The sequence below is a fragment of the Vidua macroura genome, chromosome 4, assembly GCF_024509145.1.
Source record: "Vidua macroura isolate BioBank_ID:100142 chromosome 4, ASM2450914v1, whole genome shotgun sequence".
In the NCBI taxonomy this organism is placed as follows: Eukaryota; Metazoa; Chordata; class Aves; order Passeriformes; family Viduidae; genus Vidua; species Vidua macroura.
The window spans coordinates 1,076,166-1,100,526 of NC_071574.1; the positions used below are offsets into that span (position 1 = coordinate 1,076,166).

The 24,361-nt window shown below is 44.5% G+C and overlaps 1 protein-coding gene across 4 annotated transcripts in view; it reads left to right on the forward strand.

Moving 5' to 3' along the window:
- The first annotated feature begins 808 nt into the window (after window positions 1-808).
- The window catches only part of NDST4 (N-deacetylase and N-sulfotransferase 4), a 97,992-nt gene continuing 74,439 nt past the window's right edge, over window positions 809-24,361 (forward strand). For 2 of the 4 annotated variants that reach the window (XM_053976277.1, XM_053976280.1), the window contains exons 1-2: window positions 20,363-20,450; window positions 22,932-23,071. The gene's annotated coding sequence lies outside the window, so the exon portion shown is untranslated. Of the gene's footprint in view, window positions 997-8,523; window positions 8,593-20,362; window positions 20,451-22,931; window positions 23,072-24,361 lie in introns of those variants that run through there. The other 2 variants (XM_053976278.1, XM_053976279.1) reach the window with 2 other exon arrangements.

Sequence of the window (24,361 nt, forward strand, 5' to 3'; positions counted from 1 at the left end):
ATATGCACATAGCCGCATTTCTGACATGGCTATTCTGCCGTTAAGACACGTTAAAGTGGGAAAGAGGGAACCAAAATTTCAGTGAGAAGCCAAAAAGCTCACTTTAGCCCCGAGGGAAGGAGATAGAAACCACATCAGCCCAGAGAGCCGCAAGAGGCCCTGAGGTCCTGTCCCCACCACCGTGGCAGCCCTGAGGGCCCCTGCCCTGCGGTACCACAAGGCTGTGCCCACCGGAGCGGCTCCCGAGCCCTCACGGCCTCCCACCGCAACCTCCTTCCCTCAACACCGACAGACCTCGCCCACCGGGCTAATCAAACACACGTACCGCCAGCACTGCAAAAAATCCCGTCCCTGCTTGTCTCTCCTCTGATCAGCTCCCCTTCCCCGGCCCGGGAGGGCCCCGTCCCTCGACGGTGCCCGCACCGAGGGGCTCCGCCTCAGCGCTCGGCCCCGCCGCCTTCGCACCTCGGCCCGCCCTCAGCGTCCCTCACGCCGCCCGGCTGAAAGGCCGGAGTCGGCCGAGACCTGGCGGAGCTCACTGGGGCGCTTTAATACTTGCGTGCCCCATGCCCCAAGCCGCCTTGTGTCCATGTCGTACCTCGGAGGTTCTTACAAGTCAGTAATTCCAATTGACACCGCTCCTCCCGCTCGCCCCCCGCCCCAGCCCTCAGGCGCCCTCGCGCGCCCGCCGCCATTTCCCGCCCTCGGGGCCCGCGCGCGCCACCCGCCATTTTCCGCCCTCAGGGGCGCGGGCCGGGGCTCCCCCTCAGCCGCTCCCCCTCAGCCGCTCCCCCTCAGCCGCTCCCGGCCCGGCCGGCCCGGCTCTCCTCTCCTCCCCTCACGTGCAAAGCAGGCGGATCGCTGAGAGGAGCTGTGCGAAGGAGACCGATTAAAGACCGGAGGCAGCAGCGGCGGCCGGAGATGGAGGCGCGGGAGCCGGTCCCTGAGCCCGTGCTGTGGGCTGTAGCCGAGCTGTTCCTGCGCAGGCTGTAGCTGGTGAGGAGCTGCGCAGCCCCGGCCAGTGCTGGTTCAGGTTGTTTTCCAAGAGTGCTGTCCCTGGGATTTACCGGCTTTGGTGGGCAGGCTGCCACTAGGTCTTGGAGATCCCAATTGTAGATCGCAGGCAGTATCACCAAACTGCTTTCAAATCCCAGCTAGATATTTTAAATCATATTTCCTAGACTGTTATACCATGGTGCAATTAGTAATAACAGTAACCTGAATCTTAGTACCTGTAACCTCACCCATATAACCTGGAAGTGTGAGCAATCTTTAATTATAGTCTGCTATGTGGCAGCTGATTGCAAAAGAATTGATAACCCACAAAAATCCAAAAAGTCTCATGCAGCAAAAGGGCTCATAGCTTTAGCAGAGAAAGTCTGGGGAATGTAGAAGGGTTTTTGCACCAGTGCTAAACCTGGTACATTTTGTACTCTGTATTTTGCAGTGCATTGCACATTGAAGAAGAGCAAAATTATTACCAGTTTCCAAAACTTCCATCTTGGAAATGAGTGGTGGAAAAGCTAAACAGGATTACGTAGGCCAAAATAAACCTGAGAGAAATGTGTTATGTGAAGATTAGAAAAATTAGGCCCAGTTTTGAAGGAAAGCTTTACCAAACCCTCAATGGATGCTTTTCATGGCAATTACCAGCACAGTTTTTGTGAGCATCTTGAAGATCAGCTTCCCTCAAAAGGCCCATCCCATTTCTTTGGCGATAAAGCTGATGGGATTAAGAATAAACCCATTACTGTGAATAATGCATCATATGATGGGTTATACTGGCTGAGTCTGAGTACCCTCTCTGTCAGAGGTAAATTTAGCGCAGGGAACGCTGCCTACCCACTCTGCAGAACCCAGCTCAGTCACACTGAGCTTAACGTGTTACAGCAGAAGACATCAGGCGTGGCTTTTCCAGCAAAGCACCGTGCAGGAGGCTGCAGGCCATGAATGTTTCACACAAGCCCAGTTAATTGCAGCACTGAGAATCAGCTGGTTGTTGGTACGAGCTACCACAGTCAGACGCAGCCTGCGCTGCCCTGGCTGTTGAGACGTGCAAGGAAACACTCCATTAGTCAGCTCCCAGGAGGCCTCTGCCTTATCCCTGTGTTAAACAATTTCTAGCAGCCTCTTTCTAAGCGCAGCTTTCTCCCAGCCTGCAGAGCAGTCCAAATTTGCAAGCAAAGCAGGAGTTTAGGGGTTAACAGTAACTGGAGGAAAAGGTTCACCCATTGTAGTTGTTAAACGTGGATTTGTTTCACTTTAATCACCCACTAGTGTTGAAACATTACTTGTGTGCCTCTATATAATTTATAATCTATAGCTCTGTACTTAATGCCTATATTTAGAAGTGTATAAAGTATATGCATTTATAATTCATACTATATAATGATATAATCAAGTTTTAGCTTCTGAAACGAACAGTTGCTTTGCATTTTTACCGGGTACCTACCTGAAATTTGGGGATGCTTTAGAGTAGCCTGATCCACTGTGACTCAGCTTATTTATGGAATGAGTAGAAGGCAGCCTGTACCCCCTGTGATGTGGAGTGCAAGGAAGGATCTAGCACACCTCAAAGTGATTTTGTTTAATTCATGCAAGTCCATGGGTCTCGGGAATTGGTTTAAGGCTTTCTTCATCCAATTTTGTGTAGCTTCTTCCCCCTGCATTGTGTTACTGTGCTCAAGGGGCCACAGCTCAGGGAAAAGTGGTTCTGTTCTGCTCCTGGCATTTCAGGCTTAAGGCCAAATGGAGCTGCACAGGTGTAAATAAAGAGCAGATTTGGTTCCCAATGTCCCTCGTGCAGGACTTGAAGCCTAACTCGTAAGAGAAAGGAAAAAGTGGACTGAGTTCCTGCCTTATTTAATTCCCCTAATAACTGCTCCATTCTTTAATTACATTTACGTAATTGCACAACCCAGGAAAAGACTTACATTTAGTGCCTGTGACTGGAGTTTTTGCTTTTAAATTTGGATCGCTGGCTCGTTAAAGACATCCTGCAGTTGTATGGCCAGGAACTGACTTGGTGTCCGTGTGTTTGACATTATAATTACTCCTGTCACTGAGTTTCCAGCTTCTCCTTTGAGCAGGGCCCTTGAGAAGGGTCCCTGCTCAGAGACCTTCCTGCCAGGCAGGGCTGTAGCTCAGCAGGTCCGCAGCACTGCCGGTGCAGGAACCAGCAGTGGAGGGCTGCTGACACAGGTACTGCAAGCCACTGACTGCCCTTCAGCAGCACAAGCACACCAAGGTGTAAGTGTGTGCTGACCACACCTGATGATCCTTGCTCGTGGATGGGCAGAGTAGCAAATGCCCGTTTATTTTTATCAAATGGAAAAAGGATCTCGGGAGAAACAGGCTTTTTCAGGTTTTGCCTCCCAACTACGTTTGACTTTTCAGTTTCAGAGAACTGATCCTGTTTTTACTGAGGAAAGGAAGCTTAAGAGCAATCATTCTACGCCTCCGTGCAACTTTCCTTGTGCCAGGTTTTGGTTCCACTAAAGAAGGAAAATATCCTTGTATTTTAGAATTTGCTCATTAACCAGAATTATGAGATAGCAGACTCTGAACTTGAGCTGTAGAGGAAGCAGAAATGGCTTTGACAACACCCACTGCAGCAATTTTGCTCTGTGGGTATTAATTAGACAAGGTGAAAAAAAAATGCTGAAAAGTTCAGGGCTGAACTTCTCTTGCCCAAAGAAGGAATTTAACTGTGAGTGCAATTCCTCACATTTCCAAAACCGGCTCCTGGTCGGTACAGGAGTGGAAAAACACCATCCCTGTGTTCTCTAGCCAAAAGGATGTGGTCTGATTTTCGCAATGTAAACTCCCCCAGTCCCTATGGAGCAGGTACCTGGACTGCCTGGCACGAGAGCAGTGAACTGGTTGTCATGCAAGGCATCTTCATTGTCATGTAAACTGCTCATATTTCATTTAGGCGTGCCCTGTGAGCAAATGCATGAGTGCATTAATTCCTCTGCAGTCTCCTGATGCACACAGCAGCTCTGTGATTTGATTTGAATTGATTTTGCTGCTAACGCTGGTGACCTGCAATAAGAAATTGTTGCATTCGCCACAAAGTGATTTATGATGGCAGAACTCTCTATTATATAAATACTTTCAAATGCATTAGTCAGAAATCCACTATCTTACTTCATTAAACCAACAAATACAATCAATTCTTATCTGATGTACCATTTTTATGCATGGAAAAATGATTTTACCTTTATGCCAAATGGTGTTGAAATGTAGATCACACAATAAGAAATGTCTCTGCCTCGGTGTGTAAGTGCCACTAATCAAGATCAGAGCCCGCAGTTCAGGACTGAAGCTCTGATCACTCCCTGGCTGGCACATTACAGGAATGAAATGCATATGCATGTTTTGATACACAGTGCTGAGCATTAGCACCCTGCCTTTTTGGAGCTAAACACTCACCTCGTTTTAATCACAATGGGAAATGAAAGGCATGGCTGGAATACCTGTAGGGAACAAATGACATTAGGAGACAAAAGTGTTTACCAACAATACATTGGTTACTGCCTCTCCTTTCAAGCATCCCCCTGCACTTTAATAGCTGTTCTGTGCATGCTGATGTGTGTCTCTTAAAAATATCTTGCACAGGAATCACTTCAGTCTGACCTGAAATGCAGAGCCAGGACTTGCTTGCTGTATGTGTGTAAGCAGAATAACATATTTTCAGAAGTAATGCATCTTCTAATTTAAAAGGATGGATGTACTGCTTAATCTATGGCTCCTTCTTACAACACAGAGTCCATAAAAAGAGCTCTCACCCAACTGCTCTGCAGTCCATCAGTAATTCTGCCAGAAACACTAAACAATACATTGCCCATAGGGTCCCTCTGTCCCAGTTATTTGCATCGTAATTCTGAAGTAAAACTAGCTGGGGCAAGGCATTGGGTCATTTTTCCCCCACTGACCCTAGCCCCTTGTGCTTAGAGTGTGGGGAACAGGGAAGGTTTCAAAAACCTAAAGCAGAAAATGAAAATAATTGCACACTCTCTGTGCATGAGTGATTTAGTTCCTGAGCTATGGCAGAGCTGAGTGGCAGAGGCAGAGTTCTGTGACGTGTCCCCTTCCTTTGGCAGATGTGCTTTGCCAAGAGCTGGGTGAAGCCACCTCAGCCCTCTGGAGACGACCTCCAGGCTCAGCCAAGGGAAGGTGGCACTTTCCTGAGGAGGAAAGAGGCTCTGCCAAGAGGAATGATTAACAGCAAACCCAAGTCATGCTCGAGGTCCTGCTGATGCACAGCCCTCCCCTCTCTCCCGTACTGAGGGAGCAAAGGGCCCTGCCCTTGGCTGCTGCTGCGAGGGCTCTGCATTTCTGTAACAGCAGCTGCACCTCTGCCAGGACACACTGCAGCTGCCTAAAGGAACAGCTCACACACCAGTGCATTGCCAGCACTCCTGTTCTTTGTGGGCACAGGTCAGACACCAGTGGGGGACTGCTATCAGCACACTCAGCATTACGTCATTCGCTAGACAAGTTCCTTTAGAGCTTTTAGGACCCAACACTTGCAGTTCCACAGTAGGCTTTTTTCTGTAAGGAATGGCAGGACCCCATACAGACACCTGGAATGTCATGAGACACACACAGAGGAGTGAATCTGTCTCTTTTTGAGCCCCTCAAGCTAGAGCAGTAACTCTGCTAGGTGTCAGGAAATCACAGCCCCCTCTCTCTCTCTGAAGCAAAACATCTGATCTTGAACATAAAGTCTGTGCCCTACACCATTAATAGAAAAAAAAAATAAAAATCCTGGAAACAATTGATAGCTGGAAAGGAACAGAACCACAACCCTTTGTGGCATCTAAGAATAGTTTCTGTTCTCTCTATGATGCAAGAACAAGAGGGAAAGGATAAAAACCACTGGTATCCAAGGATTTTTCTTGTCAGAAAGGGTGCATTATTGTCCTTACTAAAGGAATTCAAAGTGGATTTGACATCTAGACAGTTCAGTAATATCTATACCTGTCATACCTATGGACTTTTTCCAGCTAATACATTTTTAATCGAATGTTGTTAAAATGTTGGTATGCCTTCCAGGACTTCCTAAACACTTAACTGCTGTTTCTGGAATCAGAGATCCTTTTATATGTGATACAAGAGGTTGGATTTCCTCTAGTTCTAAGAAAACTGCACAGTTATACTGCAATATACTATGAAACCATCTTCACAAAGATGGAATTAGCAAAGATATCAGATGAATACATAGACTGACTTCCAGAACCAAAGTCCATTTAAGAAGATATTTCTCCTAGGCAAGATTTCTCAGCCTGATGCACTGTCACAGCATTGTCCTGTAAGATTTTTATGTTAACTTGATGCACAATTGAGTGCATAATTCATAGGTCAGAACTGTTTGTTTCATATTTTCTTACCTGCTCCTTTTTCCCTCTGTCCCCTGTTACACCATGGCACTGCAGATTCTGCATGTGCAATGTCACACGGGGTGTGCTGGGCTGGGACAGAGACCAGTGACACCCTCCTGATTACAAGGTACCTGAGGAGTGGGCCAGGTGTGAGTGCAGCTTTTTAAGGGCTGACATTTGGAGAAAGGTCAAAACAGAAACTTAATTCTGATTTGGCATCTCCACTTATGCAACTGAGTCCTCCTGCTGAATGGTAAGAATGAAAAGCAGAGACATAAACGGCCCCCAAGGCTCTTTAGGCTGAGGCTGACCAGCTGCTGCAAACACAGCTGCTCACAGGCCGAGGGTAATGAAGAAAAGGAGTTGTATAAGTGCCACAAAAAAGCCTTGCTGCTTGTTCACCTGGCTTTACTTCTCACTGGTGGAAATCTGTGCTTGGGAGTAACAAGCACTGCCTGACACCTGGCTGTGCAATGGCACTGGTGGAGGGGAATTACCTCAGTAATAAATTCGTAAACCCCACCTGGACAGAGTGCTTTTCTGGCTGTGCACGTGCTCCAGAGAGGAACTTGGAATAAATAAATGTTTGGAAGATCTTCTTGATTATGAAAAAAATTAGTTTTCACTAAGAGGAAGGGTTATTTCCTGCCCATCTCCCCACTGAGAGCCCAGTTGTAGGTGGGGATGTCTGCCCCTGCCTAATCTTTCCAGAGTGGGAAAGCCACTCAGCTTGTATACTTAAAACACCATAGCAAAATATTGCAAAAAAATACGAGGTATGAAATAAGTTTGATGTGAGTTGCAAAACACCAAGTATTCATTCTGTGACCGGGTGAGAAGCTTTCATTAGCAGGTGCAGTGCTCTTACAGAGAAAAATGGCATTTTGAAATTACAGCCCACATGCTTTCTTCAAAGCAAACAGCCAAGGGCACAAAGAAAACTCCTCAGTGAATAATGAACTCCTGTTAGTGCAGTGTGCCTTGTGTTTAGAGGTTTGGCTAAAAGGGTGAAAACAATCACCTCCTTTGGCGGAGCTGTCTTAGCACAGTGCCAGGAAAGTCAGACAGAAGAAACTTCTTGGTGGCCTAATAGCAGGCAAGCCTTGGTTAAATGATATTTTTGCCATGTGAAATGTGTGGTTTTAGCTATTACCTGTAGATATTCCATTCAAAGGTGTTTTCTCTAGAAAGGATTTTGCCCTCAGAATGATGTGAGACCATTTACCCATGAGTTTCAGGCCTATCACATGAAATTAAGCACCAGAATGCACAGTAATTAGAGACTCACCCTGGAAAATGGATAATGACAGAGTCCTTGAAATCAATGAAGGTTAAAGCAGCCTGTTTGTAACAACACCTCTATAAACCCAAGATAAGATGTTGATTAGGATATTTTATCAGCCACATAACAATTATGCTTAATGCTGTAAGGAGAGTTTATTTTGAGCACTGCATGACCTCACAGATTGATACAGCAAATAAACCCCCTACTTTGCAAAGACACAAATATTGTGCTTTGTTCAAACTTGTCCCATGTCCATACACTCCTCACTTCATTTAGGGAATCATTTAGGGACATAGAGTACACGTGAGGGGTTCCTGAAAAGAAATGTCTGCAGAAAATCAATAAGCCAAATGTTATTTTTTCCCAGTAGGATTGTGTAAATGAGCCATATGTCAGCCAAAGCTCAGGCAAAGGTTCCCAATAAAATAGCTACAAGTTGTACTTAGGTCAGTTTGGGACCTACTGATGGTTAAAACAAGTAGCTGTGCTCTCCTGAGAGGCTGCCTGGCAGGTGGCTGATGTGCCACCCTGGAAACATTCCAGGCCAGGCAGGGTTCTGAGCACCCTGATCCAGCTGAAGATGTCCCTGCTCAGTGCAGGGAGCTGCTCTAGGTGCTCTTTAATGGTCCCTTCCAACCCAAACCATTCTGTGATTCTGTGACCTTCCCAAGGGACTTACATGGGTAAACAGAAACTATTGCTTGACCTTTTTCTCATGAATTCCCATTATTAATTAATTAAAGCTTTTGGAAATATCTTGGTTTAAGTTATGCTTTTAACAGAAGTTTTATAAATATTTTATGATTTTGCTTTCATACCAGAATTTTAATATCACAGGCAATAAGGTTCTCCAAAATTATCTGTACAACCTCATAGTTACCCCTGAGCAAGAATTCTCACTCAGGCAGTGCCTAATGCAAGGTAAGCCCACACTCTTAATTTCTCTGTTTGTGTTCCTGCAGTTAAACCTTGAATGTGCCCGTAAAATGTTAGGAAAGATCAGACTTCCTGGGAAGTTGATGCACGCTGTTCGTAATGAGTTAAAGATTTCAGGGGAGGTGGAGTTGTTTTAGTACTCCTCAGGACTTACAGGCATTTGGGTATTTGCAACAAGATGTGTTTTGTTTTCCTGGTCAAGAGCTGAAAAATAAGATTATGAGGGAGGAGAAAAGAATATCTGACCTTCTCTAAACACTGCAATTTTTGTCACCTGAAATCAGATCTACCTTCCATTACATCCACACAGCACTGTCAGCATGTACATGACTGGAAAGATGAGCTCTAAATCCTTCTGAAAAGTTAAAGTCCACAGGTTTGCAATAGATCTTCCTTTGCGCTCTTTTGTCTTTAAATTTGCTCTCACAAAGGATCCATGAACTATAGAATTGGATTTATTATTTCTCACTCCTGGCTGCATTCAGCTTTTGGAGTCCAGGCCCTGATCTAATTTTATTGGTTGTGAATCGTTTCTTTGACTGGAAAGAAAATCACCAGAGAATTTTATTGTATTGCCCAATCTCCTGATGAACAAAGACAGTGCTGCTCTAGAAAGTTCCAGATTTCAAAGGACAAGGTTTTAATAGTCCTTATTGGCCAGCCAGAGACTTCTTTCTGGCAGTGTCAAAAACCTTAAATGCTGCAGATCTCTAAACTATGGAACCTGTTAGCTGAGAACTTGCTGTACAATAACTGTGATGAAAAGTGCTAGGTGATAACACTTTCCAGCTCAGCCTAACTCTGTTTTTATGCCTTGTTTATGATTTTTAAGGCAAGGCTCACCTGGGATTCTAAAGTGAATGAAACTCAACACTTGCAGCTAGACAAGAGACTGTCTACACTGTGCCTTGTTGCTATGCCAGAGCCTAAATAGCCAAGGATTTCTTTCTCAAACATCCATGTGGAAGGTTATGTTGTTTAAATAACAGCTTTAGACCAGACAGATAAAATAAGACACATCTGTTATTTTTTCCTCTTAGCTTGGTATCTGGGTAATAATAAGATTCATTCCTTCAACTGAATCAAAGCAGCAGGCTTGTTTCTTGTGATTTTTCTGCTTTTGCTGGAAGGTAAGTTAGCAGCATCAATTGTATTAGTGTTTCTGTCAACACCCACATTAAATATGTTTCTGTATAGGAGACATCACATTGCAGCCTACTCTGGACATCTAAATTTATCAATCTTTCATCACATCCATATTGAAATTCAGCTACCACCTGGATTCCTGTAGGGTTTACTTAGTGAAATGCTCTGAATATTTCTGTTCCAAATATCAAATTAAAAATTAACTGAAGTTTATATTTAGGCAGGACAGCCAGTAAACCACAGACACTTTCACTTCTATCTGTCTGCTTTTTTTGTAGTGTCAGAGCAAATTCCCATAATCCCAATCAGAATTTGGTGCATGCTGCTGTGCTTTTTTGGTATTCCTTTAAGCTGCATTTATTTTCCCTCATTTTACAAGTTTAGAATGCCTTAGTGGCACTGCCACTAAGCCCTTTGCACTCTTTTCCATGTCCTGTGAAATTTAGAAATGGATATGTGAATTTCAGCAGGGTTTTCTGGGATTTTCCTGTTGTATTGACTGGAGAGCTTAGGACAACAATTTCAGCTGACAGCTCAATTCCCTGATGTCCATGCAGTCTCTGCTCTGCCTTACAGCCTTATTTAAGGAAAAATACACTGGGTTTATGAGCTTCTAGGTAAGACTGAACTGAATACCCACAGAAACGCAGATTTTTTTTCTCTCCAAGTTATTCACATGGTTCAGAGTGATTCTTGATTCTAATTTTACTCAGAAGGTCTCACAGGTTGCATTTTTCTCATCTTCCATTATTACAACTAGAACACAAACATCACAGCTCTTATTTCAAGGGGCATTTTCATATGGGCAGGGCACTTTCTTCTGGCAAACAGTCCCAGTTTGTACTGAAACAACCTCATCTCATCACTGACAAATACTCTGTGCCTTCCTTTGGAGTACAGCCTTGTTTATGGATCTACAGGCAACAGGAACCTTTATAACAAAATTGCATTAACCCCTGCAAAATGTGTTCATTTGGCACTGAGATCAATAGCTTCAGTCAAGTGCCCCTTGGCAAAAATAATCAGAGACATGAACCAGTGAGGGAGTTGATCATTCTCCAAGTGAGAAAATAAAGAGATATATATCTAACTTGGAGTCTTAAAAGTGTATTTGCGTTTCAGTTTTGTGAGCTCCAGATTTTAGCCATAGTTCTTGCTTTGGCTTTGCGTCCTTTTTTGAAGAACACTGTGGGATCAGATTTCTTCTTTTCCTACAGGTACCCAGTTATGTTCAGACCCTGCTGTGTGGACTTTAGGGAGCAAATATGTACCACACACCCCCTACAGCCTTCTGGGGTCTGTCCTTGCATTTCACCAGAGGCTGTCACTGCTTTTGATCTATTTCATGGCAGCTGCCATTTACTCTTCTACTGGAACCACGTTCTCTCACTCATCTGATACAGCCACAATTGTTAACCACAATTATGTACAGACTCCAAAACCAGCTCCAAAGGGAAATATGGCTGCATATAGTTCTGTTTGCTGATTCCTTCAAGTTTTTGTAAGACAAGACACTCTGATTCAGGCCAGGGAAAGCCATGACAGGCTGGAAATGAAGGTGGAAATTCTCTAAGCCTATTAAAGTCCTAGCTGAATGCAAAATTTAGCACATGCTTAGCTGTAAACATTTAAGTAGACTTGTTTTGCTGAACTGAGGTCTAAAGCTCCCTACTTATAATGGACAACATAATTTAACTTTAAACTCAGGATCACTGTGAATGAGCTAATGCAGAAATCAATGGTAAAACCTAATGGAAAGTGAGAAGATTTGAAGTTTCACTTTTTCTTTCCTTTGAAAAGAACTATGCCATTTCAGTGCTGTTTTTCCCTCAGTCCTCCCCACCTACCGTGGCATACCTATAAATGCACATTTAAGAATGCTAATTAAGAACATATTCAAAGCAAGAGCAGCAGAAGGGTGGACACAGAACAAGGGTTCAAGCACCAAAGAGCAAATTAATACCCATAAAGAAGAAACAAAGACAGGAGAGAGAAAATGAAAAGGAGAGAAAAGAAGAGAGTTTGCTCTGTGCCAGTAAATAAGCTGAAAATTACATTCCCAGATGGATACCAATAGCCTTTTCTGTCAGCAGAACACCAGGATTACTGCGACATGATTGAACATTACATATATTTCTGGAAGTTTACAGGACTTTATGTAAGCATCCAGCAAAATAATTAAGGAGCCACTCCGAGCCTCCCCCATAAAAGTGCTGTGGTGTCTGGATTTGCAGAATAATAGGGTATTAAAGCATCCATGGAAATACCCATTTACCTGCTAAATGGATGTGTGCAGCCCTAAGTGTGGATACAAATTCTCCAGGAGCAGCTTTGCAGCTGTCATTTCGGGTGATGTTTGATAACAGCACACTGTGGCTGGGCAGAAGCACAATTGCCTTGAGAAGGCTGAACAGATGTGGGACACTGACTACAATTTTCCTTTTGTTAAGGTCAAGGACCAAAACTTCTGGTGTAAAAAAAGTTATTGCAGGTAGCCAAAATATCTCAGTCGTTGTAAACAACACAGCCACTGCTCAGAAATTCTGAGGAAAACAAGTATTCTTTCAATTATCTTTGAACACTCGCTCTGAAGTTTTGTTCATGCACACAGGTGTTTGTATTCAGGTATGTTGATTTGCTACCGTGGGATGAGACTGCTGGATCATGTGGTTATCAGCATTTGGATAATGGAAATAGAAAAATGTGGTGGGAAGAAAGCACAACCCCATCTGATCCTGTTTGATGTCAATCCTTTTTTGAACAAGCCTGTCCAAAAGCAGGACGTGCTATATCTTAGCCACCCGTGTAATCCAAGGGATTTCATCTCAGTCTTTGTTTCACATGAGATGTGGAGGTGGGAAGTGGCATTTTGTTATGAGTGCCTGGCAAAACACCTACAAGCAAAGGATAATAAACAGTGTAGGAAGAGAGACTCTTTGTTCTTGCTCACCACAGCCAGTAAGGGGCGCTTTATAAACATTATTGGTACCTGAAATGCCTTTGCAGTCTCCAAAACCATTTCATAGTGACCATCAAAAATTTATGAGCTAGAACAAGAGGAAACGGAAGGTTAAAAATGAGTAGATGACCTGTTACAGATAATGAATATGACCAAGGTAATTTTTATGCACTTTTTGGGACCTGTTCAGAAGAGGCTAATTATGAGAAGCACTGCCACCAGAAAACACATGAGCAGAAGAACAGGATGCTGTAACAGGTTTAAAATGTGTCCAAGAAAACACTGAAGGTTTGGATTAGCATTTGCCTAATTTCTGGAGCTGTGAGCTGTCAGGAGCCCCTCCCACCTAGCTCTCTGTGCCTCAAATTGTTTAAAATACTGGTCCAGCCAAAATAACAGCATTGGCTGAGTTGAAGCTGTGTCCTCAGCTGGAATTAAAGCTGGAGCTCCTCCTACACCATAGGAATTTTACTTTAGTCCCTGCTTCTCTGGGAAAAATGGATGAGTAAATTGCCTTTAGGGCAACGACACCTCCTACAGGCTGAGCAGATCAACAGACCTGCATCCTATTGCAGCTAACTGACCCAGGAACAAGCTTCCTAATGAATGCCAAGCCAAACCAGAGAGACCCTGCCAATGAAAGTACAGCCCTCCTTACTGACACTGGGCATGTCCCCACTGCTGTGACGTGTTCTAGCTCATTTCACAGGAGCTGACACTGCCTGCAGCAAGGGATGGCGTTGAGTCCCACAAGTATGGATGCTGTGGAAGCCTTTCCCAAGTGCTGAGTGTTCATTCCTTGAAAACCAGCTACTTGGAAAATGCTCCAAGTTGAGGAGCCAAAACCACACCTGTTTTAAAACATCAGGTTTGTCATGGTGAATGCCAAACACAAAGCTTTTCCGGTCTTTACAAGGATATTTTCCCCCTGTTATATTGTATACCGAGCCTGGCTTTGGAGAGCCTGTAGAACATAGAAACTAGCTAAAAACCAAACCCTGCTTTACTCCATGTGTAAGCTGTGCTAGGTCACACTCTGAGAAAACACAGCACCTCTAGTATTTCCAGGCTCTTTGCAGAGATACTAAGCAACTCAGTTTCAAGTTAGATTTAATATTCTGCCTTATTGACTGGATAAAACTTTTAATTTCTTGGCTTCATTATTCATGAGCAACCATCATTTGACATGCAGAACATTTTGATGGAACATTTGGTGCTCTCAATATAGGTTGCTTCTTGATTGTATGCAAGTCCTTAGAAAATGAGAGCCATGATGCTTGCATTCACGACTCCAAATTTAATTGCTGTAACTGCTCTGCAATTGTTGCTTTAAAGGCTCTGGTTTGACTAATGCTCATAATCCCACAAGATGAACTAACACGGTTCCAATACAAAAGAACTTGGTGATGGAGGATGAGGGACAAAGAGCTCTCTCCATCAATTTCCATGTCAGGTTTCTACAATCAAAATCCAAGGGTCATATGCACCAGGGCTGGCACAGGAAATCCCATCCCACAGCTCCAAGGACAGGCTCATCTCACCTGCAGTGCACTCCCTGCACTTTCCCCTAACTCTGTGTTCCAATTGTGAGCACCTTTTGCTCAGACAGGGAAGGTACCTAACTCATCTGTCCTGCACTGGAAGCTGCTCTGTCTCATGGCTGGGACAGCAGCAGCTTCTCTGCTTGACAGTTTTTAAACCCTGTTTCCACCATTTTTCCATCTACCTTTGCTCCATTTTGAGAATTACACTACAAACAGGACTCCTGTTAGCTACCAGAAAAGTGAAATATCATTAAATTATTTTGCTGTATGGCAATCAACCACACTTCTCCCACCTGTCACTCTTCAAACATGCAAGTAAAGCAGAATAATTTGGAACAGAGATCCTTAGTTTTTATTTTCTTCCCTCCCCCCCCTTCATTGTGCTTTATTGATAGGTGAAAGGCTAATTTAGTCTCAAGAATGTTCTGTGTCCACCCCAACTATTTCACTTCAATAAATAACCTTGCTGTGAATACATTTTAATTAGTGATTTCATAGTTGGAATTGTGCAATTGTAATACAGTAGGCGTGAGGACCTATTGAAGTAGTATAAAAGACATAATTATTTTCAAAAGCTCTGCTGGAATAACGCAGGTAAAAAAATCCCCTGCTGTCTCCTGTTTTCTGTGTCCAATCTATCATTAGCACTTCACATTCTCTCTGTATTTATCAAAGGGCAGACTACAGGTTGTGCAGGATGCTCCCACAGTGCTGGAGATTTTTCCTTCTTTGTCTGCTGTTCCTTGCTGAGGTCATTATAATGGAGACAAGATTTTTACTTCATTTGACAATTTTCTTCTAATTGACTGAAAGATATCACAAAGAAAAATGGGAACAAAACCTGGAGATGCAGAAGGATTTTCCTGATTCTCTGGGCCTGGCCTGAGATTCTTTCACACAACGTGGAATAAGTGAAGTAGGGCCTAAGAATAAAAAATCAAACCCTTGTCATACATGTTACTGCTGAAGGCAGGCTGGCAAGGGCTTTGAGGAGGGAGCAGAAGAAATGTCTTGAAAGAAGCATCAGCTCATTTCAGATCTGAATTCAAACTTGCAAGCAAGATGCTGGGCTAGAGGAACTTGGTATGAAATGAAGGGTCGTGACAATGTCTGGGATGGATTAAATCAGGCACTGGTTACCTTTACTGGGATGCAGCTCACTTAATTTGGCCGTTGCTCTCAGGACACGACCTGTGGCACAGAAGAACAAGAGTGATAAAGGCCAGCTGGATTTTTCAAACAGGCTGCATTTGATTTACATGCTCCCTTGAAGGCCCTTTTTGTCTTTTATGCAAAATTATCATGTTTAAGAAAACTGCCAGAACTTCACTGGCATGTCAGTGAAAACAAGAAAGTTGTCCTTAAAATGAAGGCAATTTACACCTACTTAGAGTGACTACAGTTAAGGAACACGTAGGTATGAGCTGTCATATCTGCTCCCTTCAACTCCCTCGTGGTGTGGCTGGGGACATTCTGGCAAGACTGCTGCCCTGCACAGTCTGAGGGAGTGGGCTGCCTTCAGCTGCCTCGTGTGCTGCCATCTGAGCCAGCCCTGCCAGCCCTGGCCAGAGCAGCCCTGCAGCAGGGGCTCAGCAGCACTCAGTGCCTCTGCAAAGAGGGGAGCCACGGGGTGTGCCCAGGCTGCTCCTCATTCCTGGGACAGCTACCATGCTGGGTATTCCCACCCTACCTCTGTGTTCCCATCTCCCTTTGGCTTTGGACTGTAAATCTCAGGATTAAGAGAGGAAGCAGCTGCAAAGCTTGGATACAGTCCCTGTCCAAGCTCAGGCCTGTCTCTGACACAGCATCGCAGGCTCAGGGGGCTCCTGGGCACGATGGCATTCCCAAGAGGGAAATGTGCTGCCCGTGCAGCCACGTGTGCCTCTGCAGAGGGAGCGTGGCAGTCCTGAGCTCTGCTCTCCCTTGGGCCTGGAGGTGGCAGCTGCCACTCAATGGAGTGTGGCAGCACCGTGCACAATGCAGCTGACTCTGCTCATGGTTCAGCCGGTGGCGTGGCTGCTTTGTCAGAGGCTTTGTGTTCACAGCTCTGCTCAAGTACCTGACCACAGTTAACAGGGAGAGAAAAGCTGATGGTCTCAGAACCAAATTCATAGGAAAAGCAGTGAAATGGGTTGATAGTCCATTTGAAACTTTACTAATTCAGAAAACAAGACTTTCAAAATCTTGTGAAATTAACAGATTACAAAAGCAATTCAGTGAACCTGCCATGCCTTTGAATGTGTATCTCACTGCAAAGGCTGACAGTGTCTCTGCTTCTCCTCTTGCAATGCAGACCTGGCCTCTGCCTTATTCATCCCTCATTTGTGTTCAGTTGTTTCACCATTTCTCCTGACTAGCTCTTAAATTTCTCAAATCTTAAACATCAGCTGAGAGGAGCAGGACTGACAGAGAAGGAGCTTGCTGGTGAGTGACCTCCTCAGCACAGCACAGCAGCATCCCTCCCTGGCAGCAGACTGCTGCTAATTAATTACCTGTGCATGGCTCTGTCATCAAGAGCACCAAACATACAGGAGTCCTGTTTCCAGAGAAACCTCAGGGTAAATTATGTATGGGTGTCATGGGATCCCCTGCCTGAGTCCATCAATACTAAGGGCCTTGGAAAAGGAGGAGAAGGTTGAAAGATGGGGAATGGGAGTTCAGAAAGCACTCAGGTCACTTGAAATACAGCAGCCCTAAAACCTGGGGTGAAAAACAGGAGAAAAAGACAAAAATTAAAAAATAGTCCCAAATATGAATATTTAGTCAGTGATGCAAGAAATTAAGACTGAGGTGTATTTGCCTGTGCTTTTCTATAGAAGGCTTGGGAAGAAGTCTGAGCAACCTGCATAGACTTGAAAGGAACAGGTAGTAAAGCAACTCATCAGTAGAGAGTTTAAAAAGTAGAGAGGGGTGGATGAAGAGTTAAGATATAAAGGTCATTGTGCAAGGACCTTCCAAATTCTGTATTGTGTGCTTTCTTGACCATCTGAGTTCTAAAAGGGAAGAGAAGCACACTGAAGTTGCCAAGTGGCATAGACTCTGGTCTGTTTTGTACAGATAAAGCCCCCAAAATGTTGAGCATCACTGAGGAAATCAAAACACAAAGTTCTTCTGGGAAAAATAAAGACTGAAATCAAGAAATAAACAGAAAAAAATTATCCCCACCTGCTGCTTTGCAGTTGGTGGAAACTGAACATCTTGGATGCATCTGTCTGCACTGGACAAATAATTGCTGTTTACCATCCTAGGGGAAAGCCAGGAAAGCAGGGGAGATCATAATCCTCAGAGCATACCCCTCCTTTCCATGAAGTGTACTCAACAAAGCTGTGATCACTTAGAACACCTGATGAGATGCCTCCCCTGGTGACCAAAGCTCAGCTTTTCCCAGATATGGCAATCTTAAGAAGAGGAGAGCCAGGAAATTGTCCACTCCATTTCTATTGCTGAAGTCTGAGTGAGAACAGGAACTTCCAGCTGTTCAGGAAAAGGCAGAGGGATGCACCGCGTGTTCTCCACCTCCCTCTCTGCTGCATTGGGCTCTCTGTGCACATCAGTAAGAGAAGAGGCTGAGTTCTATTCCTTCCTGATGTTCCAGAGTTCCAGAGAGGAGCAAGTACCCAGGACTGCACACCAGCCTCACAGGGAGTGCACTCTGGTCCTATAGAACAACCCCCCCTTCTCCTTGTACTTTATGAATGGAAGAATGAGCTATTGGTGCTGGGTGGCTGAACAGAGGGAAAACAGAACTGCTGAGACACTCAATATTAGCACTACACTTTTTGGGTCCCCAAATTAGGATGCAAAAGAAGAATGCGGTCCCTGCCTCAGCCAATGCAGAGGGAACATTTTTGCATATTTTTGATATGTGATCTTATCAGCAGACAGCTTTTTCTTTTCAGTAAAATAAATCCTTGTAATTCCACAGTACAGAAATCTGACAGTACAGAAAGGAATCTTTATGATGGCTGAAAGTCTTTGCACAGCCCATACTGCAGCTTAGGATAATTATTTATTACTGGTGTTACCATAGCTGAGCCTTTAATGCACTTGTGGCCAGTGGGCAGAAAATGAGCAATCCCCAGTGACAACAGCAAAAATGCACTTCTCCCACGGCAAGTAACTTCTTAAAGTTCCTGTCAGGCTGTAATATTTTTCCCCTCCATGCAAGGGTATTAAAATGAAAACTCTGGATATATAAATCAGAGTAGGGTGCGTTCACTCCTGTGCCAAGAGGGTGCTGAATGAATCCTGGGGATGTTAAAGCTGAGAGGGGCCTCCTAGATCATCCTGTTGTGCCTCCCTTCCCCTGGCCATGAACAGCTGCTGCTGTCACTGGAGCAGAATCCTAAACAGCACAAGGATGGGGAAGGAATGCTGAGCTCTCCCCTCCAGCTGCTCAATTAGTGCATTACCATTTTCTACAAGCTATTTACTACAACAAACTACTTACTATTTACTTTTCTATACCTCTCTATTTTCTCATGTACCTTATCAACTACTCACATCTTCACCTCTGCAGTCACGGTGAACTTTACCTAAGTTTTTGTCAGATTGACCTTCCCTCAAGAAGGCCTTTTTCTCCCAAAGCATAAAAAGAACGTGCTTTGTTCTGGTTTCCATCCATTACATCTTTCAAATACTCAATAACTCCTTAGCATCTTTACAGTCACTACAATTAAGGTATTTATAGACAAGCACACCCCTCCCTTTCTGCTCCAGTATGGAGGCACAGGAGTGACAGCCGTGTGACAAACAGCCGAGCTGAGGAACCACGCGGGAGCCTTTCGGAGCCACAATGAGGAATTCTCAATCCCCAGTGCAAGCATGTGTGTACACACACAGGTGTGCCAAGGCAGAAGCAAAGAGAGAGGGATTTGCTGCATGGCTAATATTCCTCCTCCAGGAATGGTTCTCCTAAGGTGCTTTCAGAGCAGTCAGATGGATCTCTTGGTATGCAATTTTATCTAATTCCACTTGATAGAAACAATCACTCTGGAGGTGAAATAAGTCACATGAGGTGATCCCATCCATCCCTTTGCCATTAGGCCCTGCAGGATAATGCCTAATGCTTTCTGCATTTGGCTGCCCAAGCCTTAAACAACAGGCTCTCCTTGCTTGCCTGCATTAGCACCTGAGGTTTAGCCATGCCATGCTTCCTTACTGGCTGGACCAGGACCTGCCAGTGCTCAGCAGGAGCTGCAGCCCCTTCGCTCTAGGTCTTCTCCAGCTGCAGCACCCAAGTTATCCGCCACCATTCCCCTTAGGTGGAATTCATCATCCACACGTGGCCCTCCTTCCTCCTGGTGTAATGGTACCCGTGTTTTCCCTAAAAGGGCTTTGCAGATGTGATCTTGAAAGAAATCTATCACAGCATTTTACACCCACACCTGACTGCATTTCCTGCTTTTCCAAATGGAAAACTCTGCCATTTTCTTCTCTCACCAATTTGCTTATTACATTTTTGAATATCTTTGGACCATTTACCTGGTATTACCTTTCTGCCTCCTCAACACCGGAGTGCTCGCCTAGCATCTTGTGATGGATCACCTGGATGCAGGCTACTTTTTCCCACTGTGCAAATATATTTTTAACTGAGAGTTTGATCCATTTCCATGTACATTAAAGAGTATAACAGCTATTGCTGTTATCAGTAGCTGCAACTTACACATATCCTGAAACAACCAGTGTTAATGCTGGTAGTATAAGCTTAGTAAAAGATAAAACTTAGTAAAAACTGCTAGAAAAACAAAGCAAGTCCAGTAGGCTCAGAAGAAAAGGCTAGCTGAATCCTCAGAGTAACCAACTTAAATATTGCTAAATATAAAGTTTTATCCACTATAAAAACTTTACAGGAAGGTCTCACGTTGGATTTCAGCTTAGTTCAGGTCTGTCATTTTCAAAGACTTCTTTTGCTATAGTTCAAAGCTGCATAAAATAGGTGCAGAGATGGTAGCATAGCAACCACCACAAAATGAGTTTAAACACTGAGAAAATGAGCTTTTAGCTTTCTAATAGCAGAACACTCATATTCCTATCTTCTTGCTGGGTTTGAAACACCTGTTTCTATTTCAGCTGACTTTGCTTCATTCTATCAGTACAGGAAGCTGCATGGCAGTACTGAACTGCAGTTAAATGAACCTGGTTTCTGTGAATATTCTTTGGTCATGGACAAACAGAAAACTGAATTGTGAATGGTGAGGAATCCATTTAGTTTTTAAATTAAATTAGCATTTCCTTGAAACAGAAGGGTTCTTTCTGTATGAAGCAGAATTGGTTCCCAGAGTGGGCACAAGAATAAACCTACTTCTTCCTGCTGACTCAGGAAAATCAAATAAATCCAAACATTCACCGCTGTGATTTTAAAAATCAGTTTTGAGCTTATATATGTGTCCTGTCTGCACAATAACATGAACTCTGTCAGAGCAGCTGAGGGACCAAGAGTTCAGTGTTTTGGCACCTTGGTGACTTTCCCTGCTCCCCTGAACTGAGTTTAAAACTGGGACTGGTCTTGGATTTGCATCTTTGTTTGAAAAGATCTTGGTGCCCGGAGAAGTGGATGTGACATGCTGATTTAAACAGCATCTCCAGCTGGTAACATCTGCATGCCCATGCAGGCACAGAGCCAGAAAAGCGGTGGATCATAATCAATGAACGCTTAAAGTCTCATTTCGCATCTTTGTTAGGCTTGAAGCCTTTTGCCTTCTCCCTTATTTTTTTAAATGAGGGTGATTTTTCCTGCTGATGTATGAACTGCAAGGGACACAGAAGATCTCATGGGAGGTATCTCACACCAGGCACACCCTCCAGCTTGGATTTATCCAGGAATGAAATGATTTCTACCCCGCTGGAATCTCACCGTCCCCACACTGCAGTTAATGACAGGGAATCTTTGGTCAGTGCATTTTCACCTGCTCTCCCTCCTGGGCAGCCAGCCTCACAGACACACACAGGAGGACTCTAAACCTCCAACAGCCAAAATTAGTTCCAAACGCGCCACTGCAGATTCCGCAGCCGGGTGCGATCCTCGTTAACGAGGAACGCCAGAGGCGGCAGGGACGTGTCCAGGGAACCTGGATCCCTGTCAGTCCCCGTGCGGTGCCTGGGAAGGCAGGGGCTGGATGGAAGGGCAGGAGAAGGCTGAGCAGAGCCGGCTGTTCACACGCTGGAGTGCCTGAGCGCCCTGCAGGGCTGCCGGCCCCGGCGCTGTGTGAGAGAGGGCGGCTGCGGGGCCGGCAGCTCGCTGCCCTGGCCCCGGCACTCCCCCACCGCCTGCGGGGCGCAGCTCACACGCCACAGCCCCTGTGCCAGCGGGGCCCCAGCACTCGTGGCTTCCTTGTGGCAGGGCCACGAGGCCGGATGGAGAGCTTCTGGAGTGCCCTCCAAGGAGCTTCCACCTCCAGGCTTGTGCACAATGACCATCACTCCCTCCTCTTACACCCTGCACGCAAACCTTAACTTCCTCTCCCGCTTGTTCTCTACCCAGTTTTCCACAAAAAGTCAAAATGAGAAGTCCTTGAAGAGACCCCCCCCACTGAGAAGTACCAAGCTGCTACCACTTAGACATAAAACCCCAAAACATAATTATAACTCCACTCAATCTTTTGCATGACTAAACTTCTAGGACACACCTTACTATGGAGTTTTCCTTTTCTAACCCAAACGTTAAGTTTTCCTCTTCCAACAATAATTGTGTTGGCAGCATTTCAATAGTTCTAGAAGTGGTGTTATAATTCTCCTCACCAACGCGTGCAAAGCCTCTCAAATTACAGAGGCTTACAAGGAACCCAAATTCTTACATCCGGGTTACAGCGAATTACCCAAAGCCCCGAGGTTATGCAAACTGGCTGTAGTCATGCAGAGCAGAGCTCTGAAGGACATACTGATGTCCTCACTCCACACCTCATTCCTGTTGGATGGAAAAGACAGATCCACTGCCACAATCAGCACTCCCATTTATGACTGACATCAGCTTTCAATATATGCTGCTGACTCATCTTCATTTTCCATAAGCGTTCTGCATTGCAATGTCATTGCCAAGGCCTTATTAGCAGCAAAATAACAGCAACCCAAAGAACACTTGTGTTGGATAGTTATTGATTATTGAAAAATGTTATTAAAGATGTCAAGTGTTCATGTCATTCTAGAAAGCCCCAAATAAATTTATCAGAGCTCCTTTCTAACTGTTCTTTTGGGTCTAATGTATGTACCCTTATATTTACCAATACAGGGGTGTGCTGGGAAGTGTTTATTTTCCCTGCTGTGTTTATAGAAGCTGGAAATGTTTCATTATTTAACCACTGTTAAACAATATGTCTGTTGGGAACATAGGAATACTGAAATCCAAGAAATGGTTGTGGAGAAACACTCCACTGAGTGCTCCATGTTAAACCAGAATCGTACAGATTGATGGCTACAAATGCAATGAGGTGTCATTAACTCACTTTTAAATAACCCCTGAATGTGCAAATTAATGAAATGTAAACTCCACAGAAGTGCAGAGAAACCCACTCTGCCAAATATCACCTGAGTTAAGAGCCGAAAATTGTCACTTCCAGAGCACAGACCCCTCCATTAACTGGGAGTTTTCTGTAATTCTTCTCTTTCATTGAATCTACCTATTTTGGGACCCTGGCTAGTACAGCCAGCCACAACCTGCTCTTTCCCACTCTTTCCAGATTCCTGAAGTGGCAGAGAGCAGAAAATGAGACACATGGCTCCAGAGAGGAGGCCCTGGCTGCCAGCACAGACTGCCACATCAGCAAAGGGAGAGCCCCTAGGGATGCATCTGGACTCCCAGGAGGAGACCTGGCTTCAGGTACAAAACCTGGATGGAAAATCTAATTTACAGTGAGAAAAAAACCAAACTCACTCATACATTCAACTATTTGATAGCCCATATTCATGTCCTGGACACAGGGTTTTTTTTCCTACTCCTTTTTGGATCTCTGTTCATGTTGGTTACTTTTCTTTCCTATTCTGTGAAGAATTCCAAGATGCCAGCAGCAAGAAGCTGCTGTGAGGCTCCCTGGATCACTTCTGTTGGGAAACAGTCAGTGAAACAAGGAGTGCCACGGATTTCAGCCTTGCTGACTGAGCTCCAGGGCTGAGTACAACATTTACAGTGGGGCTGGTCCTTAGTGTCACTACTGGAATAGAGATGTAATAAAAATATTTTAACCATCTCTGTACTTCCACAGCTTAGGCAGGATAACGTAGGAGAGATTTCAGGCAGTAAATAAGTATAGGAAAGAAATTTAGGATATGAACTTGTTTTAAAGGGGCACGGATCTTTCAGTGCTCCAACTACCCAGGGGGTTGAGACAGATGGAAGTCAGAGCCTTGTGCTGACAGCACAACAAAACCAGAGAAGCACAAAAGTAAAGGAAAGCGTGATGATAACTGTGCCCATGTGTCCCCCAGGAAAGACACACAGGATACAATCAGAAATGCAGGGGATTTAATGCACCCCAGACATCTCTCTACAAGCCCTGCGTCCAGCACAGACACCACAAACCTGGGTCCTTTTTCTTACGGGTTTGTCCAAGCCCCTCTGTTAAAGGAGAGCTCACACTTGCTGTGACCTGGTTACTGAACAGAACTGTGTGAGCTAAAAAGAGACTTTCCCCCTACAACCTACAATTAGGTAATCTTCAAAATTAATTTCCTTCTCATCTGACGAGGCTCTGTTATGTGGTTTGGCGTGCATCATTGTGTGTATTAGTCACAGCCTGACTGAAGGGAAATGCACCATCAAATTTACTGTAAGAGCAATTTTCCTTAAGGTACATCAGCACAGAGAAATTGGCAGACCCCGAATACACGGCTTAGAACCATCAGTTATACAACATTGCCATCTATGGGAGCCCAGGGTGTAACAGATTTACGACAGAAACACGCACGCTGCTGCTCTTTGGCCCTATCATTTTTTTTAGCACAGCATCTGCTTTCCTAAAACACTTCTCTTGAACATAAAAGCTTTATGCCACCAGGAGAAACCAACCTACTGTCCTCTCATAATTTAATTTATTTCTTTCAAGCCTACCCTTCAAATTGTAACAAATATCTCCATTACTGGTATTTAGCTTTTATGTGATAATTTCAGTTC